The 16,689-nt window shown below is 45.4% G+C and overlaps 1 long non-coding RNA gene across 1 annotated transcript in view; it reads right to left on the bottom strand.

Moving 5' to 3' along the window:
• The window catches only part of LOC148328731 (uncharacterized), a 52,787-nt gene that overhangs the window by 6,904 nt on the left and 29,194 nt on the right, over nucleotides 1-16,689 (bottom strand). The window contains exons 8-9 of the long non-coding RNA XR_015845558.1: nucleotides 16,453-16,550; nucleotides 9,889-9,982 (exon numbers count right to left, since the gene is read on the bottom strand). This is a non-coding gene — a long non-coding RNA (uncharacterized LOC148328731). The remainder of the gene's footprint in view (nucleotides 1-9,888; nucleotides 9,983-16,452; nucleotides 16,551-16,689) is intronic.

Genomic DNA, 16,689 nt, shown 5'->3' with positions numbered 1-16,689 from the left:
TCTTTGACGTCTTTAGCCGTCAATGGCAGTAAAAGTGTTAAATGTCAAGTTTTTTTTTTTTTTTTTTTTCCCTTCAACTTAACAATTAATGACAAAATTCAGTTGAATTAAATTTGTTGCACCGTATACACGAACAACAAGGCTGGAGTTCATTTATAAAAACAGAGTCGTGTCAGTTTTATTAGCGATTAGCGATTTGGTCGCGATCCTCAGCGACTTTTCCGACTGCTCCAGGGACTATTTTTGAAAAACGCGACTTTTATTACCGCTTCAAAATGGAGCAAAGAAGAAGAAGAATTTTCATTGTCAGGTTTGAGTGTGACGTAAATAAATAATCCTAAATCGCAATAAGCAATAAATTGGCATATAGTAAACAATTAGCTAACCATGACCATTGACATGCTAACAGTTAGCATTAAAAAGTCCGAGTTAAAACTCACAGGTAAATATGTTTGATCCTTTATGAAAAATGAAATATGAATAAACAAAAATGACTCCAAAATCTTACGGAGTCCCTTTCAATACCAGTAGAAGAAGTACAATACTATTCCGATTCATGTCTTGCATGACTATATTATACCGCGTCCTGGTGGCCAAGGTGGGAACACCAGAAGGAGCAGCACATTTAATTCAAATGGCAGCATTAAATCATGATTTTTTTTTTGGGGGGGGGATTATTTACATTCTAATTAATTATGCTACTGTATTTTTCAATATTAAAAGACACAAAGTCTTTTTTTTTGTTGTTTTTGAGGAGGTGGGAAGAGATTAATGAAAGACGATTAGAGATAAGGGTGGTCATGGAACAAATGAAACTCTTATTTCAAGACAACACTGTACGCTAAGAATTTATTGCAAATTATTTTACGGACCCTCGAGGGACGTCTTGCGGACCCCCGGCAGTGACCGGTGATTAGGTGATCATAATTTCAACTTTCCAGTCATGCCACACGCAGACGTATAATTCGACGCAGATGGAGCCTCAGACGGGCCCTTTGCTAATTGTTGGATGTTTTTTTTTGCACTACCGTGAGCACCGTCTGACTGGGATTAAGTAACAGTGTAAGCTTTAGTTAAGCGTGTGACACACAAACGCTTCCTGTGATCTGACACAGACGACATGTCATGCACACTTTCACCCGGAATTGCGCCATCACGGCAGCCTCCCGCACGCACCGGGGGCCGGCTTTTTTTTTTTTTTTTTTTCGCCCAGGTGCACAGTCCCCCACACCTGTTGTTGTGGCGTTTCTCTGTAATTAGCCACCGCACAATTACCATCGCAGGCTGCGGGGAGAGGAGGACGGAGGGGGTGTGTGTGTGTCGGTGAAAACAATGGAGCAGTTCTTCTCCCCCCTATCATCTCCCTTTTTCCTTCTCTGGACCCGCAATGGAGTCATGAAAGATTCTTCCACTCTTCAAAGAGATGGAGTTTTCCTACAAAAACAGCTGAGTCAGAGGAGAAAAGAGAAAAGGATAAAAAGAGGAGGAAAACAGTAAGGAGGCGAGTCATGCAACGCTGCCGCGAGGCTCGGTGAACCACCGTGGTTGTGTTGCACACACACACACACACACACACAGGAGCCGCGATCAGGAACCAATAATGACCCAACGGTCCTGCGCACTTGACTTAAAAGTTCTCTCTTTGTGATCTGGCAACATTTTACCTGAAGCCCTACGTCACCCCCAAAGCCGGCAGCGTGAGGACGTTTTTCAAGTCATACGTCAGGGCCACTGACGGAGTCTGCGAGACGATCAGGAAATTGCATCGGAAAGTGTGTGGGCTCTTCTCGGTCCAAAGCAGTCATCATTACCACACATTGTGGAACCTTAAACGTGGTCTTAAATTGTTTTTGTATCATCCAGAAGGGGTTGGGCCCGGTCATCACGATGAAGCCTGGCTGCGTAGAAATGAGGGGAAAAAAAGAAGTCTTTTGGGTCTCATAGTGAAAATATTTGAAGAGTCTGGCTGTATCAGACGCAGTCAGACAGGCAGAGAGTGGAACATTGTTCACAGCTGAGTTCTGTGTAAAGGTGAGGTAGGAAACACAGGAGCAGGGGGGAGATTCTCTGTTAGTTCACAGACTGGCACAGAGACAGACTGGGGGGGGTGTAGACAGACTGCTCTCGAAGGCCGGCGAGGGAAATAGGTCACGTTTAGCCAGACGGAGAAACACGCAGCGTAGAGAGAAGCCTTCAAGGGGCTGATCTGTGTTTTTTTTTATTTTTTTTTTTTATCCAGATTGTATCAACCAATCATACGATGGTCATAAGGTAGAGCAGGGGTGGGGAAACCTTTTGATTGGCGGGCCTCAATGGGTTCTAAAATTTGACATAAGGGCCGGACCAGGAGCAGATGGATGGAGTGTTTTGGTCACCTCACCTCATCGGAGAAAAAAAAAAAATACATTTCATTTGAAATGAAAGTGAACAAAAGCGTTCCAAAATTATATATCGTTTTGAAAAACTTCCGTATTTAGAAAATAAAACATTAACAAGGTTTATTCATTGAATTTTTTTCAAATTAAGCGGTGCCGGATTAAAACATTTAACGGGCCAGGCCGCATGTGGCCCCCGGGCCATATTTTGCCCACACCTGCATAAGCACAAACACGCAGTTCCTATCACAGACTACACAGACCCACGCTGAGGTATAAAAGAAGCCCTGTGAGGTCAGATCCAGCCTCGCAGTCTCGCCACGAGCACCAAACCTCAGCCCGACCCCGTTTTCGCTCCCCACTGGCGGCTTTCAGTCCCGGGGACTGTCGTTTGGGGGCGGCGCCAGCGATGCCACCAATACGGGATGCCGGTGTTTTTTTTTTCTCAGCTCTACCTTTCGCCTCCATTCCTCGTCCTCTCCTGCTTCACCTCGGGCCAAGGAGGGGACCTGTGGGCCTGCGGGTAGGGGCCTTATTCCATCCAGCTCGGGGGCTTCTGTCAGACGCCTGTTCCATTTTGCGTCATGGTGTTGACTGAGCGGACCCCACACTAGAGCTGAGGGGCTGTGCCGGAGCGGGGTTAGCGTGGCCTCGTGTTCAAGCGTGGTAATCTGATGGTCGTGTTTATTTTATGTAGCTCGCCTTTGATGGAGCAAAAAAAAAAAAAAAAATTCTTTGGGCTTTTTGTTTCGATAGTTTCACTGGCAGGTCAGAGGTGCTCGCCGTGGTAACTGTCAGGAAGAATAATATTTGCCCTTATATTCGCTCCAAACAGGCTTTTTTTCCATATTAGTGTCAGGGATACTCGTTGGGGTTTTCTGCACGTCGGAGGGAAAACGGTGGCAGCGAGGAGGCCCTCGCCTCAATAGAATTGCTCCCTGGAGGAAAATCGAGGTGGTCCCGAGGGGGGGGGGGCCTTGTATCCCTCTCGGTGGACCCGTCACCGTGAGAGACAACCTCATACATACCGTATACATACAAAGTGTAGGTCTCGGTCGTTAAGGAAAACATGCAAAAACAGAGGAAAAAAGTCGACTTGGCCGCCCCCGGGCTCCACCTCAGCTGTCAGTCATCCAAACTTCCCAGGGGTTCTTTTTAAATGCGGTTCCCTAAAAACAGAGTTACCTTTGCCCGTCTCAAAAGTCACACACACACACACAAGCGCCCGCCCGCCGCCTTGCGTCAGCTGTTTCAGATGGGTCGAAAAGCCAGCGAACCGCACTATGTCATTACGTGAGGTTTTGACCCGAAAGTTAAACTGAGGCAGAACTCATCACATTCACAGAATCACAATCCCGCCCCCCTCCGAAATTTGCGCGATGCAAACCGCACGGTGGGACGAATGGCGCGTCATGTATTGTCTGTCTTTGGTGGTGCTCCGCACCCACTCGGGTTCACTTGACCTTCAAAATGTTGATCCGATCCCAGAGATGGAGTCCTTTACGTGGCCGGCGTTTGCTTTTTCATGAAAGGTCAACGCTTGCCTTCGAAGATGAATTAGTACGATGCCGTGGAGAAAAGCAGTTGAGTTTGTGGCTGGAATATTGTGATCCATCGCAATTTGGTTATTGCAATTGGCCCAGCTCGGCGCTCTGATCTTGATATTTTAAGAATGATACATTTTCATACAAAATACGACACCCTAGGCGGGTTTTATGGGGACAATCTTTCATTTCCTTGAGTAGTTAGGGCGATTATGATCTGCATACAAAGAAAGGTCTTGGTTTTGGATCAGACATGAACAGAAAGAACTCTTGTAAAAGAGGACAAAACACATCCATCCGCTTCTCATACTGCGTTTCCTGTTCGGGGTCAAAGCAGAGTGCAAAAAGCCTCTTGGAGACGCCAAAGGCGAGATAAATTAATAGCGCTTGGTTAAAAATTGATCCCAGCAACCAACTGCATTCGTGAAGCTTTAGAATGCCGATGTTTGGACAGAAACCGTTTGACTTCTTCCTGTCAAGGACAATCCTCTCACGGGATGATTTGAAAAGATCTTGCTAAATCGAAGGACGTAGGCAGAAATATCCGAAAAGGTAAGGACCAATTTCAAATATCCCATTCGCCAGTCATGCGTCTGGCCTCCCCGGTGACTGTGAGGTATGTGCTTACTCACAGATGAGGGAGCCTAATTACTGATGTAATCCGGGAGAAACTGGCCCGGTGGTCGGTAATCCAATCCTTCCGGGTGCAATTTAGCAGCCCAAAACAATTTGCGACCGACTGACGGCATCTGTAGCCAGACAAAAGGGAATGTGTAGTGACATTTAGTGAGATTGGCTGGGTCAGGCCAAATGAGAGGCTAATCTGAGTGTTGTGTTAGAGAGCAAGGGTGGGCAAACTTTTTGATTGGAGGGCCATAATGGGATCTAAGATTTGACAGAGGGGCCTTTTTTTTAAATTATTATTTTATTTTGTATATATATATATATATATATATAAATTATTATTTTATTTATTTTTATATATATTTATTATTATTTTATTATATTAATTTTTTTATTTTAAATTCGACGGGCCGCGTTAAAACATTTAACAGGCCGCATGTGGCCCCCGGGCCGTAGTTTGCCCGCACCTCATCTTTGCATCGGATGTCAACCAATTAGGTGTATCATACTCGTCTTCCTGTCCCAGAGATGTTGCTAAACGGCCCGACACCCTTCATACGGGCCCTGTTTTATGTCTCGCCCCTCGCTATCCCGCGTTGGGTCATCCTCTTCCATCCCTTTTTGTTTTGTCTAATCCTACTCCATCCCGTCTGTCACCGTTCATTAGGACTTTTCTCATGACTGTCCGTGTCCTCCCCACCCGTCCCACCCGTCCACTTTCCCCCTCTCGTGTGTCATCACCCGCATCTTCGTCATCGCTCTCGGCCTCCCAGGATAGCCGCTGTTGCCGTGTTTATTGTCTCAGTGTCAAAATCGGGCCCCGCTCGACCAGCTCGCACTTTGTCGTCATCTCCTTTTTCATTTCTCCCCAGCGATTGTCTGCACGCCTGTTGTTCCCGGGGGCTTCCAGTACAATCGGAGGCGGGGAATTTTCTTTCTTATCGCGCACCAGGGGGGGCGAATTCCTTGAATTCTTGGCGTGCTTTCCGACGCTACCGGGGGTCCGGGCCAGATTCGAGGGCGTCGGTAAAATAACGCAGGCTCTCGCCGAGGCCCTACCGACAACGTTGCTACATCCAGCGGTGACCTTCTCATATGGACTGCGTGATTGATGAGGAGAAAGTAAACGAGCAGTCAGGGAGGAAACGGGAGGGAGGGCTAGACATCACAAAAAAAAACCCAAAAAAAAAAACAGCGCTGCAACGGTGGTGTAATGCTAACGCGTGTGAACTCGGTGCCAAAAATAGAACATTCCGAATGGCTTTCATTTCAAAGACCTTGACTCAGACGGTTATTGATAAAAGAAGACATGTCAGGCATTCAAATCTCCCCCGGCAGAGCCATTTGTGGCAAATTGGTAACAGCGGGAGGTCAAAGTGCACATTAAACAGTGGGAACAAGAGGGATTAGAATGCCGACCGTGTCATTCCTCTTAGTCACGGGCGCTCGTCGTGATAAAGGTGGTCCGCTAAACAAAGCTTCAGCGAATTGCCACCATCAACAAAAGGTGGAGGAAATGAAAGCAAAGTTTGCGCTGTTGTTCCGATGAATGATGTGAATTGCAGATCGTGCGATTGGTGGTCACGAAGAATGCGTGCAAACACGTTACTTCCATATCTTACTGGGCCACAGATAAGAATGTTTGTTCAGGGGGAATGATGAATAGAAAGTTCGCAGCTTGTATAAACAATTACAGTAAGCAAAAACGGTGCATCTTCTGTGTCAGAACTCAAGAGTTCTTTCAGTTCATAGTCAACTACCTAAACTGGGGGTGGGGAAAGCTACGGCCCGTGGGCCACATGCGGCCCGTTGAACGTTTTAATACGGCCCGTCGAACTTGAAAAGAATTAAAGGAATAAACCTTGTTAATGTTTTACTTTCTAAATTAGGCGTGGGCAAACTATGGCCTGGGGGCCACATGCGGCACATTAGCTGTTTTAATCCGGCCCGCCGAACTTGAAAAAAAATTAAATGAATAAAACTTGTTCAGGTTTTATTTTCTAAATCAGCCGTGTTCAAACTACGGCCCGGGGGCCAAATGCGGCCCGTTAGACGTTTTAATCCGGCCCGCCGAACTTGAAAAAAAATTAAATGAATAAACCTTGTTAATGTTTTATTTTCTAATTACTGTGATGTGTCAAAGGCATATATTTTTTGTTCACTTTGATTTAAAATTAAATGTATTTTTTTTACTCCGATGAGGTGAGGTTACCAAAACACTCCATCCATCTCCTCTTGGTCTGGCCGCTCTGTCAAATTTTAGAACCCGTTATGGCCCGCCAATCAAAAGGTTTGCCCACCCCTGGTCTACAACGAAACAAAATTTGACATTGCAGTGAACTTGAGGACCTCGCAAGCTTTTTTTTTTTTTTTTTCTTCTCTCGACTGGCAAACATCTTCAGATGTGCGTTGAACTCCCCTCGCACCATTTCAAAAACGTAAAGCCTGACAACGTGCGGATATGAAATTTCCCTTCCTGTGTTTGCTCTCGGCCGTGACGAAATTTACACACTCCCAGGGTTGACGCACAGGAAGCAACCCCGGCCGAATCAATACAGCTGCGTGCTGCCGTGAGAGAAGTTTGCGTTATCTGCCGTCACCGTCGCCGCAGCCTTGATTTACGACGACCTGCGCGTAATGAGCTTTAATTTAATGAACGGCCGCTAAACAGGGGGCCTGAAGTGCGTCAGCGCTCGCCAAAAAAACAGCCCGTTCATGTCACGTTAAAGAGGGTACGGGGTTATAAATTGCTTGAAATACCGCCGTCAACCGCCTCACCGACGTAAGCATATTTGTGTTGCCCTGCGTTTGAGTGTCGGTACATGCGTCGGCAACGACCCCTCGTGACCGGGGTCACGCAGATAAAGAGATTGAGGAAGGCGACGTCACCACCGTCACTTCTTCCTTTTGTCTTCCTTCTGTTCGCCTTCTCTTTCTTTCACACACACACACACACACACACACACACACACCGCCCTCCAGGCTTCTCACTTCCCATGAGTGCAGCTTCCGTAGAAAAACATGGCAACAGGCCCATTGTGTGACTGACGTACAACGTGCCGGTAAACGGCGCCCGGCGTCGATATTACGTACATGGCTTACTCGGACGTGCAAATTCACATATGTAGTAATTCACCGGAGCGACTGACGAGAAAAAAAAGGGGGCGGGGGGAGCATACCAAATGTCTCCGTGGGCAACGTCTCTGCACACTTGGGCATGCACCCAAAATAGTTCTTGACTCGTAGCGTCACTATTTTATCCATCCGATAAAATGATGCAGCGTTTGATTACATCGGATAGTTGAAGGCTTGTTCTGTTTATAGCTCGTTGATTCCCACTTTGTTGCAAAGGGGGAAGAGTGCGTGGGAGAGAGCCAGATGGGGGGGGGGGTGCACTTTCGAGAGAGGAAGAGTTGAGGGATGTAGCAGACAGACGGGACGCGCAGTGACAGGAGAGGAAAGAATGTTTAGAACCATTGAGAACAGCGGTCGAGGAGGAAGCGGGAGCTCCGAGACGGGCCCGGGTGCTCTCGGGTCCATGAACGTTAGTCTGAGAGGGAAGGCGGATGATGGAAAGAAAAGCAAGAAAAAGTTGCTTTTTTTACATGTGCTTGCTCGCTTCTTGTAGTAGAACACACACACGTTCACACACGCATACACACACACACACAGGAGCCCCCTTTCCCTTTCTCCCACTCTTTAGGTGACTAATTTCTTCAACAAGTCCATTCATAGAAGTCATCTCAGTTAAGAAATTGACGAGGAAGTTGATTGGCTCGGGTCTGGATTGAGACTCGTTAACACAGAGTTAAAAAATAAAAAAAAAGTAAAGCCGGGTTCTGCAACTAGTTCTCGTGAGTTGCAAATGGTCTTCAACTGGTTTTGCTCTGATTCTAAATGGCAAGTGAATGGCGTCAAAGAGCCAATCAAAACATCAGGTTACGTCACATGATCTATCACAGGAAAGATTACAACATTTGTGAGTACCAAGCAAAGCGGAACCACGATAAAGTGAACTCAATTTCCGTCTCTGTTCTGGACTGGCTAATAGGAAGGAAATCATTGGTGTCACGGCAACATGAAGTGAAACATCTCTACTGTACTGAAATTGTTGTGTGTCAGGAAGGAGCTAACTTTAGGCAGATGCTATGGAGAGTCGTCATCGCATTTGAATGTTTTTGCTCTGTTGAGTGGCAATTAATTAGATCAAGTTAAATGGGATTAGGTTCTAGCTCACCCATGAGTGATGGATGGATAGAAGGATGAAGGGTTGGATGGATGGATGGATGGATGAATGAAGGTTATGGATGGATGGATGGATTGATGATTAGATGGATGGATGGATAGATAGATAGAAAGATAGATGGATGGATGAAGGTTATGGATGGATGGATGGATAGATAGATAGATAGATAGATAGATAGATAGATAGATAGATAGATAGATGGATGGATGGATGAAGGTTATGGATGGATGATATGAATGGATGGATGGATGGATGAAGGTTATGGATGGATGATGGAAGGAGGATATGAATGGATGGATGGATTGATGATTGGATGGATGGATGGATGGATGATAGATGGATGGATGAAGGTTATGGATGGATGATATGAATGGATGGATGGATGGATGGATGGCTGGATGAAGGATATGAAGGGATGGATGGATGGATGAATGAAGGTTATGGATGATGGATGGATGGATGGATGGATGGATAAGGATGATAAGGATGGATGGATTGGCAAATCAGACCCTTAAGTAGCAGACCCCGTTCCTTAACACTTCCTCACTCATCCACACTTAACCATAACCCGTAATGTTGTGTCAGCTCTCTCTCTCTCTCTCTCTCTCGCTCCCGCTCTCGCTCTCGCTCTCGCTCTTGCTCTCTCTCAACGCTTCTATTGTCAGGAGTTCACATTTACATGCCTTGGCCTCTGCCTTGCAATGACCTTCTGAGGCCCTTTCGGTGCAGGCTGCCTTCTTAAACTCTTGGTCATAGCTATTCGAATAGCAAGATTGTCTTTACTAAAGGTAGGGCTGTGTGACTCCAATTGGGAAGCCAATTGGCTGTTAAAAATGTACACTGATTCAGAATTTGGAGATTTGAGTCAGAATTGTTTCAACTACTGAGAAGTCTGTCAATGAAGCTCAAGCATCAACACCTTTGTGTTGGCCTCTTCTTTGGTCCCAAAGAATTTGATCTCACTAATGGGACGTGATGCAGACACGTGGGTCTCCAAATATGACCCCTCACGTTCTGCTTTATTCGGCGCGAGTCGAGCCGCATGTAGCAAAACAGCAATGACGGCGGCGCTCTCATAAAAAAAAAAGGCTGCACAAACCAGACAGGTGACTCAAGTCGTTAGGGCCAGCGCTTGAGCGAGTCCAAAGTCATTGGCTTCCAAGAAATCTGAAGTCTGTTTCCTGTGAAAGGGACTGGAGGCGACGATGGGACACACGAGCAGAAAAAACAAGCAGACTGGTAAGAATTGAGGAGGTTATGATTCATTGAAAAAATGAGACACGGGCAGAAATGACAAGAGAAAGAGCCACGGGGGAATCATTTTCAGCGAAAAAACAGGAAATAACTTCAGAAATATCCTCAGTCAGACAGTCTAAACAGGATTGGTGACAATGACTTTTTTCTTCAAATTCATTTTTTTAAAACACCTGCATTAAGATTAAAAAAAAAAAAAAAACCTAATGCAATTAGGGATGCACCGATTTTTTTCAGACCGGGTACTGACATCTGAGTGCTCACCAATAACGAGCACTTGATATTCGCTTTACATCTTGCAATTTTACTCAATTCTTCAAAAGCATGAACTTAATTCTTTAAATTAAACATTTTATACATTTCCTTCAAATTTGACCAACTGTGCATACTTACTCGCATTGGGCAACTTCGTGGAAAAGAAGAAAAATGAGACGAAGAAGAAGGAGACAAAGAAGGAGGTAGAGGCATCATTCCGAATGAAGACCTCACCAGTTTACATGTGACGTCATCTTTTCCGATCCGCCGTTTACGTGCTCCACCCTGTTAATCAGATCAGCCGTGTGACATGCGGAGATCGATGTCACATCACGTGATTTATCAAGAAGTTCATTAATCTATTTAGCAACAGTAGTCGCGATTGTTTTAATATTTTTATCAACGCAGGTATCTTGATAAAAAAAAAGGTTACCAGGACTTTAAACGGGGTCAGGGGTCGAAATTTTTTATGAATAAGGCTGGATGGTCGAGGCCGGAATGGTACGTAGGTCGCCGCCGAGGGGTGGGGGACTGACCGGTAAAAAAAGGGTCAAGTGCCCACCTCTGTCGGTTTTTATTTTCTGAGCCAGCCAGTCCCTCCACAAGTTTCTCCAGTTGGTCCAAAATACTGCTGCTCAGAAAGTTGAGTCGAATACTCCTTATTTGGAGTTGGTTTTACTCCAATTTAAGTAAACAGCCATCAACCAATCATAGCTCAGCTTCAGAAAACAGGTGAGTCGTGATTGGTCGGTATTTGCAGTCAACAGAAGTGACAAAATGGCCGCCCCCTGAGCTGGCTAAAAACGTATTGAATATTTTGTGTTCTCCGTTAAATATTGACCGACTTATTTCAACGAATGAATGATATGACACGTGTATGCCACACTTCAAATTATACCTGCCGAAACTGCGGCGCGCCCGGCAAAGTCACGACTCATATCAGGGGAAAGTTCAGACATAGCAAACTTTAGTGATTCATTTTGGTGCCACTTTTTAGAAGAACATAAAAAAAGTTCATGCTTTCTCATCACACAGAAAAAAAAAAAAATATTGAACACATTTTCGTCTTGTACACAACATGCCGTTCTTTTTAATCGACACTCCCATGAGTCCACTTATGCTTTTGGACTTTTTGATTTGATGATGACGATGCACTGGTCGAATATGAAATTATCAAATGCTTCAAGCGACAAGATTTGGAACACCCCGAGGTGTTCCAAGGCCAAAGCGTCCTTCAAAGTGCCAATGTGAACGTGAGTGCTGCACTTGTGAGTCACTAATCTCAGCAACTGTTTCTTGAGTGGCGTCGTTACGCATTACGTCCAAACGCGAGCGTGCCATGAACAGTTAGTGGATGACTTGACAGGATCCTTTGCGTGACACTAAGCTGCACGTTGACCCTTTTCACTGACAACGACAAAAAAACCCAAAAAAAAACAAAAAAAAAACGCATGGCCTCCTTCCTGTGTGTTACTATCACCCCCCCCCCGCCGCTATATTCAACCCCCCCTTTCACAACCATTAACACACTCACTTTCTCTCTGACGTACAAAGTACAAGGGGGTGAACGGGTAGCAACGGGTAGCGAGTTGGGGTTGGGTTACCATGGCGATTCCCCCGGATAGGATGCCCCGTCGGAGTCACTCACGTGGGAGCGAGCCGGAGAGAATGAATGAGTGGCCGAATGACGGCGTCGAGGAAGGAAAAAAAAAAAAAAAGAGAGAGAGAGAGAACAAGGTCACAGGGAAACTTAAAAGTGTCGTGTTATGGGAGGGTAAATATTAACATTAAAAGGTTGGATGCTTTGGTTTGGCCTTTGAGCGTAATCGCTGCGTTTGTTTACTCAAGCCCCTGCTGGAATTCCCTGAGGAAATGAGCGTGCTACATGAAGAAAAAAAGAAAAAAAAAAAGATGAATTTATTACCACTTCTTCCGATTGCCGTTGCGTCACGGCCAACGTTTCCGCTGTTTACAAATGACACTCTGGGGGGAATCGGACCTGACCCGAAAAACCACACAAGTTGCTTTATCATCCACCTGGATGTGGAAATACTCTGAGCCATAAAAAAAAATAAAAATAAATTGAAAATGGGGATGGGGAAAACCAGCCATATCGCAATGGACTGGACACGAAGTCAGAGCGTCATGTTGTTGCTCAGAGTGGGAATAGTAAATCACCAAAAAGATGAGATGACAATATTTGGTCAGTGATATGGTTGACAGGGATTGTGTGATAATCCAAATTCGGTATGGAGAGAAAACCAATGTCGTAATAATGAAAATTTCGTCCAACTCTCCTTGGGGTTACAGTAATCGGTGAACAACTTTAGCAACAAGGATGGCTCAAATATGGTATTGACAAAATATTTGATAAAACTCAGCACTGCGACTTTTTGGGCATTCACTACAACAATTTGACAAAAATCTACCAAACGAGTCAACATAAGTCAGGGCTTCCATATATAATAGGGACGTAATAAGAACCGATTCGAATCGGAAAAATCGATTTTGTGATCATCTAAATCAAATCGTTGGATTTTAAAATCGTTGAATTTAATTAAGGATGGCTGGACGACTGGTAAGCACGATGGCCTCACAGTGAGAGACAGCATCGGGCGTGGGTTCGATTCCCGCTCTGGCCTTCCTGAGTGGAGTTTGCATGTTCTCCCCGTGCCTGCGTGGGTTTTCTCCGGGTACTCTGGTTTCCTCCCACATTACAAAAACATGCATGGTAGGTGAATTAAACACTCTAAAACAGGCGTGGGCAAACTTCGGCCCGGGGGCCACATGCGGCCCGTTCGACGTTTTGATCCGGCCCGCTGAACTTGAAAAAAATTAAACAAATAAACCTTGTTCATGTTTTATTTTCTAAATGCTGCGTTTTTTCCAAAGACATATATATTGTTGTAAGGCTTTCGTTCACTTTCATTTAAAAATTAAATGTATTTTTTTTCTCCCACGAGGTGAGCTTAACAAAACACTTTTTTTCCCCAAATTTCCGCCTTTGCCATTTGAAAATGGCTTTTTGAATTCGATTAATCGTTTCGCCTGAATCGATAGTTCCGCCTCTCCCGGAAGCAAGCTGTGAACAACAACATGAGCATATTTGTCTAGTCGGAGAATACAGCCATAATCACTCCGAATCTGTTTAAATCGGCGTGTTAAAGAGGCTTTGGCGAACACTCGCATGAATCGGGCAACTGTGCGGGCACAAAACCGCCAAAGGTGAGCGAAGAGTGGCGGGCTTTCAAATGATGTGAAGCCTGCGTAATAATGTGTGAACGCACGCCACGGCGCACAGGAAACCCAGTGTTGCGCGGCTGAGAGAAGCTTGTGTGAGTGAGTAAAGTTTGTCTGGCAGCGAGGCCCGGCGAGGCCGTGTCACAGGTTCCCCTTCCTCCCCGATTGCCTTTGAGGTCGCAGCCTAAGTGTCTCACTCTGTTTCTCCTCCTGTGGCGCTTTAACACACATCGGTGATGTAATGGGTAGCATATGAAGGCCACACACACGTAGATGCACCAACACACACAAACAGCGATGCCCGGCGCGCTACACAGGCACCGCATTTATACCGCCACATGCCCATAATTACACACGCGTACAGTACGCACACCCATTTACACAAACCCTGGATTCCCCCTTTTCCAGCAGGCATGCGCCAGAGTGCGTTGGCTCCCACACAAAAAAAAAAAAATGCCTGACGCCCCTCTTTTTGTTGTTGTGTGCATGGCTCTCATAACAACACACATGAAGACCTTCAATGGGGAGTTCAAAGCGGGTCCCGCAGGCTTTACAATGCTGAGTATGAACAAATTATGACAAAAGTCTCGGTAATGTGAAAATAAAAAAATGTCGCCACCGCAGAGAAGAGAACAGCATTGCCAAATTTCAAGGATTAAAAGCATCGCTATGTAATTAAAGCGAGGTTTCCAAATTGTAAAAACAAAAAAAAAATGAAGTCGATAGCTCCGCTCTTAAATGTTGTGGGCGACACATCAAAATAAAAACAAAACGTTGACCCATGTGATTATTTGGCGAAAACATCAACACGATCTGCATCTTCCCATAGGTCAGGGGTGGACAAACGTTTTGATTGGCGGGCCACAACGGGTTCTAAAATTTGACAAGAGGGGCCGGACCAGGAGCAGATGGATGGATTGTTTTTGTAACCTCACCTAATCGGAGAAAAAAAAAAAAAACATTTAATTTTAATATAATAATAATAATTTAATTTTAATTTTCTTTGAAAAAACACAATATTTAGAAAATAAATCATTAACAAGGTTTATTCATTGATTTTTTTTTCCAAGTTCGGCCGGCCGGATTAAAACATTTAACGGGCCGCATGTGGCCCCCGGGCCGTAGTTTGCCCACGCCTGCCATAGTTGGATATAATAAATGATTAAGAATAACATATAATTAAAATGTTTTGCCAAAATCAGCAACCAAGAAGCCACTCTCAGTTTCAAAAAAGGTCGGTGACCTCTGACCTCGACTAACATGTGGCTATAATATATTTACTGTACTAGACATGCTGCGGCTAAAATCTCCGCAGCAAAATTAGACTATAATAACAAAAGTGTTTGAAAGGTCTCGTATTGTCTGAAAGCCTCTAATTAACGATTGCGTGTGAGCGAGAACCACCCAGGAGACCCCCATCATGAACGCAAGCAGGGAGAGTGACTAACTTCACTCTTTCTTCTCTTCTCCACCCCAGCTGCGTCTTCAAACGGCCTTTTGATGTGGCAAATTAGAAAGAACGATTTAGTGAGTCGATATCATCTCCGCTCAGTTTCTTCGAACGCCGTTGACCTGAGGAAAAAAAAAAAAAAGCGTGCGACCTTCTTCGCCGCCCATCATTCGCTTAGCACGTGTAAGCCCGATGACTGCGCTGGCAATTCCCGTTCTGCATAAGAACGTGCTATTGTGCCCGCCGCCAATCATTATCTTACCACACCATGAGTGTGCGTTTCCTTCGCAAAGCTTTCTTCCTTCTCCATGCCCTCTCGTGCTTTCTTTCCTTGTGAGCGTTCGTGGGCGAATTCCTTGTAAGTAGTGTACACACTCTGATGCATGATCCCTCTGGCATGACTGGAAAGTCATTTCTGTCCTTTTGCAACAGTGGGTCACGCTTTACTGCACCTGACTGAATCTTTCCAGGCAGCCCAACTCAGCTCTATATACAGTGCGCGTGTGTGTGTTTAGCGAGAATGCATGAAACACAACACGTGCGCGGTAGAAATGAGTAAAAAAAAAAATCCAGCCATCTTTTTTCTATAGCAATTGTTGTCATTACGGTCGCGAGTGAGATGCAGCATTTCCCAGTTGGCTTTGGGCAAGAAGCGACGGGCGACCATTCAAGCGAGTGACCCACGATATCATTAGGGATGAACGATAACGGTTTTGAAATGAGCCAAGTCCCACAAGAACCCATCATAACGACCAACTGAAGCGACTGTAACCTGCAGTTTGAAAATTTTATTTAGTAATTCCATTACACACCACTAGAGGGAGCCTACATGCAGTAGTGGCATTCATAGCACAGTCCGGCCATTTTTGGAGCAGGGGTTGACAATTTAAAAAAAATAATAAAAAATTAACCAAGGACGGAGGTGGATTTGACTCCGGACCTCGTGCGTATGATGCGCTCGCGAGGCGGCTAAAAGTTCATCTCAAAAATTGCCTCCGAACGCGTCATAAGCACCACTACCAACTATTTGTGTATGAAGAGACGTGAGACAGCAGGATGCGTTCCAGCGTGCTGGTATTTCCTTATTCTGACATCACGTAACCCGCGCCTTCCACCTGCTACTGGGGCATACCATTACAAGAGGGAGGGGGGAATACCACAGACAGTGAGAACAGAAGGGAAGTTTGCCGTTTCGTCCTGATTTATAGCAGTTTGACAACAGTGACAGCTTGAGCATTTGTTTGATTCGCCCTTCTAACTATTTCCATTATTTCCCATGGGAAAACTTTGAAAGATAGTCCGAGGAATCTTGTTTGCGCCTCCCCAAGTCTCGTTGCGTGTACGTTATGTGTATGTTTGTCATGACGTCCTTCATGACCTCGCCGAGTGGGCACCCCACCCATATATATATATATATATATTATTTTTTTTTTTTTAAATGCATGGACGTGCATGTGTTCTCACTGTTTCTATGCAACGCGTCCCGGAGGCCCCTTCTGGTCCGGTCCTGGACAACACCTCTCTCTCCTATCCGTTGCTCACTCCTCACTCTTTCCTTCACCCTGGGGAGGGAGAGAGGGAGAGAAGGGGGGGGAGAAAGAAAAAAAAATGGGAGGTGGATAGTATGTGTGTGTGGTGGGTGGCGGGTTAAGGGTGGGGTGGGTGGGTGGGGGGTTGAGAGGGGGGGAGGCAGTGGAAATA

This window comes from Idiotropiscis lumnitzeri, chromosome 10, assembly GCF_059441095.1.
Source record: "Idiotropiscis lumnitzeri isolate Australia: NSW breed Sydney's pygmy pipehorse chromosome 10, RoL_Ilum_1.0, whole genome shotgun sequence".
Lineage (NCBI taxonomy): Eukaryota > Metazoa > Chordata > Actinopteri > Syngnathiformes > Syngnathidae > Idiotropiscis > Idiotropiscis lumnitzeri.
The sequence above is the reverse complement of the archived record's forward strand: the minus strand, read 5'-3'. Positions and strand labels throughout refer to the sequence as shown.